This window comes from Hemitrygon akajei, chromosome 1, assembly GCF_048418815.1.
Source record: "Hemitrygon akajei chromosome 1, sHemAka1.3, whole genome shotgun sequence".
In the NCBI taxonomy this organism is placed as follows: Eukaryota; Metazoa; Chordata; class Chondrichthyes; order Myliobatiformes; family Dasyatidae; genus Hemitrygon; species Hemitrygon akajei.
The window spans coordinates 181,507,775-181,518,483 of record NC_133124.1 but is presented as its reverse complement, the minus strand read 5'-3'; positions in this window follow the sequence as shown (position 1 = coordinate 181,518,483).

Sequence of the window (10,709 nt, the reverse complement as noted above, 5' to 3'; positions counted from 1 at the left end):
ACATTCTAAGTGTTCATAATAACAATCTCATAAGTTAATCAATAGTTATATTGAAACTAACATATTACAAAAACCAAAAATTTAACCCCTACCAAGACCGAAGCTGTTTATTAAGGCGAGGAGAAGATAAAATACCTTCTCACATAATAACAATTAATAATAGCCAACATTTGAATTTAAACAACGAGTTAAAGTTTCTGAAAATATTTCAGAAAAGTTTCTCACAATGTTTTAAGTCTTGACGAGATTCAGAAATTGAACAATGAATCTTCTCTAAATCTAAACATGACATAACGTCGCATAACCATTGAGCATGAGCAGGAGGAAAAACATTTTCGCATTTAAACAAAAGCGCCCTCCCAGCTGTAAGAGAGTTAAAGGCCAAAATATGTAAAGCAGATGCCTTCAGCTTAATATCTTGTCCTGCAACAAAACCGAATAGGGCGGTCAGAGGGTGAGGCTTAAAATTGACTTTAAAACATAAGGAAACAGTTTGAAAAACTTCCTTCTGATATTTTACAAGATTCGGACAAGTCCAAAGCATATTAATTAATGAAGCTTCTCCATTATTACATCTGTCACAGTCGGGAGATATATCCGAACAAAAATGAGATAGCTTATCCTTAGTCTTATGAGCTCTATGTACCACCTTAAATTGATTGAGGGAATGACGAGCACATAGCGATGAAGTATTAACCAGTTTAAAAATTTCATTCCAAGTTTCGTCAGATATTGATGTCTGTAAATCTTGTTCCCAGAGATTCTTAATTTTGTCTAAAGGAACATTCTCGACTCCGGTAACGTACCATAAATATTAGCTATTGATCCATTGTGAAAAGGAGTCAAATTAAAAATTAAGTCTGGTAAGTTCTTATCTGAGCTTATAGGAAATGTGCACAATTACATAAATTAAAAAGTCTCTGATTTGTAAATTTCTAAAAAAAATTAAGCTTTGTCTAAACTATATTTAGCTGACAATTGCTCAACTGAGAAAAGGTTTCCTCCAACAAACAGATCCCAAAAAAACATTTAATACCCAACTTGTCCCATTCTTTAAAAACTAAATCAGTTATGGAGGGTTTTAAAAAATTGGAATAAACGGGAGTTGAAAGCGAATATCTCAGTAAACCAAAGAGTTTTCTAAATTGTATCCAGATACTCAGAGTATGTTTAACTATTAAATTATCAGTTAGTTTACTTACAAATATAGGAAGTGAGGATCCAAGAAGAGAAATAATAGAAAAATTATTAACAGAGTTAGCTTCTAAAGCAGGAGTCCCCAACCTTTCTTTTCACCGCAGACCAGTTTAATATTGACAATATTCTTGCGGACCAGCCGAAGGGGAGCGGGGGGTGGATGTTAATCACGACCGGAATATTGCTGATAAGTCACTTACAATCGGCTAATACACTCAATTTCGTTGCTAAAGGGGTTTATGCAACGAATTTAATATTAAACACACAGCGCGTGTTTTCCTCGCATGAATGTAGTGATAAGTCAATTATACGTCACTTATAAGTCAATAGCATCATAGCATTTTAATTAATGTTTGGATATTAAACACGCAGCACATATTTTCCTCGTATGAACATACAAATTCCTTGCAATATGCCAATATCGCTGAATCAGTGGGAGCCCTGGGCTTGTTTCCCTGCAACAAGACGGTCCCATCGAGGAGTGATGGGAGACAGCGATCCTCAAAGGGGGTTCCTTATGTCCAGTCTATTCTGCAATTTAGTTTTCATTGCATTCATTGCAGAAAACCCCACTTTGCAAGGATATGATGTTGGAAATGGAAGAAGCGTTTTCAGTGCTTTCGTGGCTAGCTCAGGATATTCAGCCTTGACTTTGATCCAGAATGCCGGCAGAGATGTTATGTCAAACATACTTTTCAGCCCACCATCATTTGCAAGCTCGAGGAGTTGATCTTCTTCTCGCGCTGACATGGATGACTCACCGGGGACATTCACAAATGGGCCATGGACCTATTCCTTTCCACGTCTTGGGTCATTTGCGGTTGGGAAGTAACGCTCGAAATCTGTCGACAGCGAAGATAAGGTGATCGCGCACCAGCTGTGAGAAGGACGGTGCAGCCTCAATTTCTCCCAAAATCCCAGCTAATGTTGGTAACATATGAAATATGCCCCTGTCCACTCGCCGTCCCCACAGATCCAGTTTGGCTTTGAAAGCAAACACTTTATCTGTCAACTTGAAGACAGTTGTTATTCTCCCCTGAAGTGAGAAATTGCGTTCATTCAGCAGGTTGAAGATGTCACACAGATCAGCGAGTTTTGCTATCCACTCCTCGTCGCATGGTGACTCGTTAAGCCGTTCCGGCAGCTGTGCTTCGATGTCCTCCGGTATGTCATCGATTCTCCTTGAAACTGTGGGAGCTGAAAGAGAAACCTGTGCCATCTTGTTAGCTGAAGTTTCTCCCAACAGTTCACGGCACATGTCCCTGGCAGCAGGCAGAATCAATTCTTCACCAACAGTAAAAGGCTTCTTAGCTTAGCAATTCGTCTATCTACTAAGTAGGATGCTGTCAGAGCAACAGTATTTGTGGTGGAGGCTCTCAGCACTTGCTTCTGTCCCGCTTGCTCACGTTTTTTTCGCTCAATAAACTCAACGGCTTTGTCTTTAAGTGCAGGGTGCTTGGACTCAAAGTGACGAAGCAGTTTTGAGGGCTTCATTGCCTCATTAGACAGCTTGTCTCCACATATCATACACAGGGGTCTTGGAGCCTGCGAGTCACCGGTCGCATTAAAGCCATATTTTATGTATGGATCGTCGTATTTTCTGTTGAAGGAAGCTTTCTTTTCAGTCTCGGCCTCAGCTGTCTCTGCGTTATCTTCACGGTTAGGCCTTTTATGTCCCTACTACCTCGTCCAAAGAAACTCTCAAGCGACGTTTGTTTTTTACCCATTCAGTAGTTGTAGGTTAATGACCGACTGATGACCCTGCGTGCGTAATGAGCTCGCATGCGTTCAAGTTCAACAGTGGGCGTGACAGGGAATGAGGAAACCTGCAACTGACTCATATCATTTCATATCGCGAAATCACTTCATTTCCTCGCAGCCCAGTGGTACATGCTCAGCGGCCTGGTACCAGTCCGCAGCCCGGTGGTTGAGGACCACTGTTCTAAAGAGACCCATACTGGACAAATATAATATAGCCAAAACGTAAGATATGGTATATTAACTGCCCAGTAATAAAATCCAAAATTAGGTAAGGCTAAACCTCCAGATTTAAAAGATTTTTGAAGACAAACTTTGTTTAAACGAGGACGTTTATTTTTCCATATATAGGAGGATAAAATAGGATCAAGAAAGTCAAAAATGGATTTAGCAATTAAAACGTGTAAAGCCTAGAAAAGATGTACAAATTTAAGTAGAATATTCATTGTAATAGATTTCATTCGTCCAATCAACGATATTGAAAGAGGTGACCAATTTACTGATATCCTTTTAACATGATTCAATAAAGTAAGAAAGTGTTCTTTAAGCAGGTGTTTCTAATTCTTAGTGGCGGTTACACCGAAATAAGTAAATTGATTCCTTACAACTTTAAAAGGAAGATTAGTATTAATTGATACCAAATTATTTAAAGGAAGTAATTCACACTTATGTAGGTTCAATTTATATCCTGAAAACTGGCTAAAACGGGAGAGTAAAGAAACTACGCAAGGTAACGAGTTCTTAACATTAGAGATGAAAAGCAATATGTCATCAGCTCAAAGCGAGATTTTGAGATTAATATCTCTCCTTAAAATGCCAGCGATATCATTTGATTCTCGAAAAGCAATGGCAAGGGGTCCTAAAGCTAGATGAAAGAGCAAAGGGCTCAACGGACAGCCTTGTCTAGTTCAGCGATCAAGTTTAAATAGTTCGGAATTTTGAAAATTAGTAAGAATCCGTGCAGAAGGGAATAGATAAAGTAATTTAATGCATTGAATAAAATCTGGTCTAAAGTTAATTTTTTCTGAGATTTTAAATCAATTCCATTCAACCGGATCAAAGATCTTCTCAGCATCTAAGAATATCACACATTTCGATATCTCCTGGGAGGAGAGTAAATAACATTTAATTCACGGTGTATATTAAAATGTGAATGTAGGTTTTTAATAAATCCAGTCTGATCATCATAAATAATAGAAGTTAAAATATTTCAACTCTACGAGCCAGAACTTTAGAAAGGATTTTATTATCAACATTGAGTAATGAAATTGACCTATATGAAGAGCATTCAGTTGGGTTCTTGTTCTTCTTTAGGATAAGCGAAATGGGGCTTCATAGCAAGACTGACGCAAACTACCTAATTTGAAAGAATCCAAAAAGACTAAGTGTAACTGCGGTATAATTAATGAAGAACAAGCCTTATAAAATTCTCCAGAAAATCCATCTGGACCCGGAGCCTTCTCCAAATGTAATGAACGTATAGCCTCGGCAATTTCCTCATAAGAAATGGGTTGACCCATCTGTATACAATTAACCGCAGAAAGTGCAGGAATATCTAATTGATCTAGAAATTTACTCATTACTGTATTATCTTTAGGGGAATCAGAAGTATGAAGTTTAGAATACAATTCTCTAAAGGTATCATTTATTACAAAATGATCAATTGTCCTATCACCATTAGATTTGCAAATTTCTTTAGTTTGTCGTTTAAGTACAGAAGTTTTTAATTGGTGATCCAATGCTTTGCCTGAATTATCTCCATGAATGTAAAATGCAGTTTTATCTTTAAGAAGTTGAGTTTCATTGGGTATGTTAACAGAAGATCATATTTAGTTTTAACTTCGACACGTCTTTTATATAGAACAGAATCTGGAGCTGTAGAATATTTTTGATCTAATTGTTTCAATTGATTGGCTAATTCAATTCTTTCTTTATTAGCTTTATTCTAAACACTCGCAGTATAAGAAATAAGTTGTCCTCTAATATAGGCCTTGAAAGTATCCCATCCAATAAGATTAGAAGTCTCTCCCTTTTCATTCTCTTCAAGTAACAAAATAATATGCCTCTCTAGAAATTTTAAAAACACCTTATCAGATAACAAAGTTGTATTAAACGCCAAAATCTGTTTGCTTGAGGAAGAGCAGGGAGATTTAAAGATAGAAATACAGAAGCATGATCTGAAACAACAATCTCTCTATATTCACAAGAACGAACTGATGAAATCATTTAACTGTTAATATTAAAATGATCAGACCTGGAATATGTATGATGAACATGGGGGACAAAACGATTACTCCCTATCTAAAGGATGTACGAAATGCCAAATGTCAACAATACCCCATTTCATAACTATATAACCATACAAGCATATAACAATTACAGAACGGAAACAGGACACTTGGGCCCTTCTAGTCCGTGCCGAACGCTTACTCTCACCTAGTCCCACCGACCTACATTCAACTCATTACCCTCCATTCCTTTCCTGTCCAGATCCCTTCCAATTTTACTTTAAAATTGTAGAAGTAGTAGAGGCCAGTTCAGTTGTGTCATTTAAGGTAAAATTGGATAGGTATATGGACAGGAAAGGAGTGGAGGGTTATGGGCTGAGTGCGGGTAGGTGGGACTAGGTGAGATTAAGAGTTCGGCACGGACTAGGAAGGCCGGAATGGCCTGTTTCCGTGCTGTGATTGTTATATGGTTATATGGTTAAAAGGCAATACCGAACCTGGCACAACCACTTCTACTGGAAGCTCGTTCCACACAGCTACCACTCTCTGAGTAAAGAAATTCCCCCTCGGTTACTCTAAAACTTTTGCCCGCTAACTGTCAACTCATATCCTCGTGTTTGAATCTCCCCTACTCTCAATGATAAAAGTCTATCCACATCAACTCTATCTATCCCCCTCATAATGTTAAATATCTCTATCAAGTCCCCCTTAACCTTCTAGGCTCCAAAGAATAAAGACCTAACTTCTTCAACCTTTCTCTGTAACTGAGGTGCTGAAACCCAGGTAACATTCTAGTAAATCTTCCCTATACTCTCTCTATTTTGTTGATATCTTTCCCATAATTCGGTGACCAGAACTGTCCATAATACTCCAAATTCGGCCTTACCAATGCCCTGTACAATTTTAACATTACATCCCAACTCCTATACTCAATGCTCTGATTTATAAAGGCCAACATACCAAAAGTTTTCTTCACTACCCTATCCACATGAGATTCCACCTTCAGAGAACTATGCACCATTATTCCTGGATCACTCTGTTCTACTGCATTCTTCAATGCCTTACCATTTACCATGTATGTCCTATTTTGATTAGTCCTACTAAAATCTAGCCCCTCACACTTATCAGCATTAAACTCCATCTGCCATCTTTCAGCCCACTCTTCTAAATGGCCTAAATCTCTCTGCGAGCTTTGAAAACCTGCTTCATTATACACAACGCCGCCCATCTTAGTATCATCTGCATACTTACTAATCCAATTTACGACCCCATCATCCAGATCATTAATGTATACGACAAACAACATTGGACCCAGTACAGATCCCTGAGGCACACCACAAGTCACCAGCCTCCAACCTGACAAACAGTTGTCCACCACTACTCTTTGGCATCTCCCATCCAGCCACTGTTGAATCCATTTTATTACTTCAATATTAATACTTAACGATTGAACCTTCCTAACTAACCTTCCGTGCGGAACCTTGTCAAAGGCCTTACTGAAATCCATATAGACAACATCCGCTGCTTTACCCTCAACAACTTTCCAAGTAAACTCTTCAAAAATTTCAATAAGATTTGTCAAATATGACCTTCCACGCACAAATCCATGTTGACTGTTCCTAATTAGACCCTGTCTATCCAATTAATTATATATACCATCTCTAAGAATACTTTCCATTAATATACCCACCATCGACGTCAGACGTACAGTCCTATAATTGCTAGGTTTACTCTTAGAACCCTTTTAAAGCCATGAAACAACATGAGCAATACGCCAATCGTCCGGCACCATCCCCGTTTCTAAAGACATTTGAAATATTTCTGTCAGACCCCTGTTATTTCTGCACAAACTTCCCTCAACGTCCTAGGGAATATCAGGACCCGTAGATTTATCCACTTTTATATTCCTTAAGAGTGACTGTACGTACTCCTCTCTAATCATCACAGTTTCCATAACTTCTCTACTCGTTTCCTTTACCTTGCACAATTCTATATCATTCTCCTTAGTGAATACGGAAGAAAAGAATTTGTAGAAACCCTTTGGATTTATTTTCCCCTTACTTGGCAAAGGAACCTTGTATCTTCTTTTAGCTTTTCTAACTTCTTTCTTAAGATTGTTTTTACATTCTTTTTATTCCTCGGGCATCACATTTACTGCATGCTGCCTTTATTAATTGTAGATATCTCTACTTATTTTAGATATCTCTCTTTTTCCGAGCCGAGTTTCCAATATCCCTTGAAAACCATGGCTCTCTCAAACTTTTAACCTTTCCTTTCAACCTAACAGGAACATAAAGATTCTGTACCCTCAAAATTTCACCTTTAAATGACCTCCATTTCTCTATTACATCCTTCCCATAAAACAAATTGTCCCGATCCACTCCTTCTAAATCCTTTCACATCTCCTCAAAGTTAGCCTTTCTCCAATCAAAAATCTCAACCCTGGGTCCAGTCCTATCCTTCTCCTTAATTATACTGAAACTAATGGCATTATGATCACTGGACCCAAAGTGCTCCCCAACACATACCTCCGTCACCTGACCTATCTCATTCCTTAACAGGAGATCCAACACTACCCCTTCTCTAGTTGGTGCCTCTATGTATTGCTGCAAAAAACTACCCTGCACACATTTTACAAACACCAGACCATCCAGCCCTTTTACTGTATGGGCTTCCCAGTCTATGTGTGGAAAATAAAAATCTCCCACAATCGCAACCCTGCGCTTACTACAAATATCTGCTATCTCCTTACAAATTTGTTCCCCCCAATTCTCGCTCCACATTAGGTGGTCTATAATACACCCCTATAAGTATTACTACACCTTTCCCATTCCTCAAATCCACCCAAATAGCCTACCTACACGAGCCCTCTAATCTATCCTGCCAGAGCATCGCTGTAACATTTTCTCTGACAAGCAATGCAACACCTCCCCCTCTTGTCCCTCCGATTTTATTACAACTGAAGCAACGAAATTCAGGAATATTTAGTTGCCAATCACACCCCTCCTGCAACCATGCGTCACTACAACCATGCTACAACATCATATTTCTAGGTATCAAGCCACCTTTCTTACAATGTACCTAGCATTAAAATAAATGCATTTAAGAAATTCTCTACCTCTTCCTTTCTGTTTATCTCTAACGGTGCAAACAACTTTACTATCTTCTTTTCCTTCCTTCTCCCAAGCATCTGTTCCTACACGAGGAAATCTGCAGATGCTGGAAATTCAAGCAACACACACAAAATGCTATTGGGACGCAGCAGGCCAGGCAGCATCTAGAGGGAGAAGCGCTGACGACGTTTCGGGCCGAGACCCTTCGTCAGGACTAACTGAAAGAAAAGGTAGTAAGAGATTTGAAAGTAGGAGGGGGAGGGGAAATTACGAGATGATAGGAGAAGACCGGATGGGGTTGGGGTGAAGCTGAGAGCCAGAAAGGTGATTGGCAAAAGCGGTACAGAGCTAGAGAAGGGAAAGGATCATTGGACGGGAGGCCTAGGGAGAAAGAAAGGGGGAGGGGAGCACCAGAGGGAGATGGAGAACAAGCAGAGTGATGGGCAGAGACAGAAAGAAAAAAAGGGAGGGGGGAAACAGAAAAAACTAAATATATCAGGGATGGGGTAAGAAGGGAAGGAGGGGCATTAACGGAAGTTAGAGGTCAATGTTCATGCCATCAGGTTGGAGGATACCCAGCCGGTATATAAGGTGTTGTTCCTCCAACCTGAGTGTCGCTTCATCTTGACAGTAGAGGAGGCCATGGATAGACATATCAGAATGGGAATGGGACGTGGAATTAAAATGTGTTGTTATTGACAGATCCTGCTTTCTCTGGCGGACAGAGCATAGGTGTTCAGCGAAATGGTCTCCCAGTCTGCATCGGTCTCACCAATATATAAAAGGCCACACCGGGAGCACCGGACGCAGTATACCACACCAGCCGACTCACGGGTGAAGTGTCGCCTCACCTGGAAGGACTGTCTGGGGCCCTGAATGGTGGTGAGGGAAGAAGTGTAAGGGCAGGTAGCACTTGTTCCACTTGCAAGGATAAGTGCCAGGAGGGAGATCGGTGGGAAGGGATGGGGGGGGGGGGATGAATGGACAAGGGAGTCGCGTAAGGAGCAATCCCTGTGAAAAGCAGAAAGGGGGGAGGGAAAGATGTGCTTGGTAGTGGGATCCAGTTGGAGGTGGCGGAAGTTACGGAGAATTATACGTTGGATCCGGAGGCTGGTGGGCGGTAGGTGAGGACAAGGATGACCCTATCCCGAGTGGGGTGGTGGGTGGATGGGGTGAGGGCAGATGTGCGGGAAATGGGAGAGATGCGTTTGAGAGCAGAGTTGATGGTGGAAGAAGGGAAGCCCTTTTGTTTAAAAAAGGAGGACATCTCTTTCGTTCTGGAATGAAAAGCCTCATCCTGAGAGCAGATGCGGTGGAGACGGAGCAATTGTGAGATAGCATTTTTGAAAGAGAAAGGGTGGGAAGAGGAATAGTCCAGATAGCTGTGAGAGTCTGTAGGCTTATAGTAGATATCAGTGGATAGGCCGTCTCCAGAGATGGAGACAGAAAGATCAAGAAAGGGGAAGGAGGTGTCAGAAATAGACCAGGCAAATCTGAGGGCAGGGTGAAAGTTGGAGGCAAAGTTAATGAAGTCAACGAGTTCAGCATGCGTGCAGGAGGCAGCGCCAATGCAGTCCTCGATGTAGCGAAGGAAAAGAGGGGGATGGATACCCGTATAGACTTGGAACATGGACTGTTCTGCAGGCCAACAAAAAGGCAGGCATAACTGGGGCCCATGCGGGTGCACATGGCTACATCTTTGGTTTGGAGGAAGTGGAAGGAGCCAAAGGAAAAATTATTGAGAGTAAGAACTAATTCCGTTAGATGGAGGAGAGTGGTGGTAGAGGGGAATTGTTTAGGTCTGGAATCCAAAAAGAAGCGGAGAGCTTTGAGACCTTCCTGGTAGGGGATGGAGGTATATAGGGACTAGACATCCATGGTTAAAATAAGGCGGTGGAGGCCAGGGAACTTAAAATCATAGTAAAAATTCAAAGCGTGAGAAGTGTCACGAAAATAGGTATGAAGAGATTGAACAAGGGGGGATAAAAGAGTGTCATGGTATACAGAAATGAGTTCGGTGGGGCAGGAGCAAGCTGATACAATGGGTTTACCTGGACAGGCAGTTTTGTGGATCTTGGGTAGGAGGTAGAAACGGGAAGTGCGGGCTGTGGGAACTATGAGATTGGTGGCAGTGGATGGGAGATCCCCAGAGCTGATTAGGTTGGTGATGGTATAGGAGACAATGGCCTGGTGCTCCTTAGTGGGGTCATGATCAAGGGGTAAATAAGAGGAAGTATTAGAGAGTTGCCACTGTGCCTCGGCCAGGTAGAGGTCAGTACGCCAGACTACAACAGCTCCCCCCTTATCAGCGGGTTTTATATTAAGGTTGGGATTGGCGCGCAGGGAGTGGAAAGCAGATCGTTCGGAAGGAGAGAGGTCGGAATTGAAACACGGTGTGGTGAAGTCGAGACGG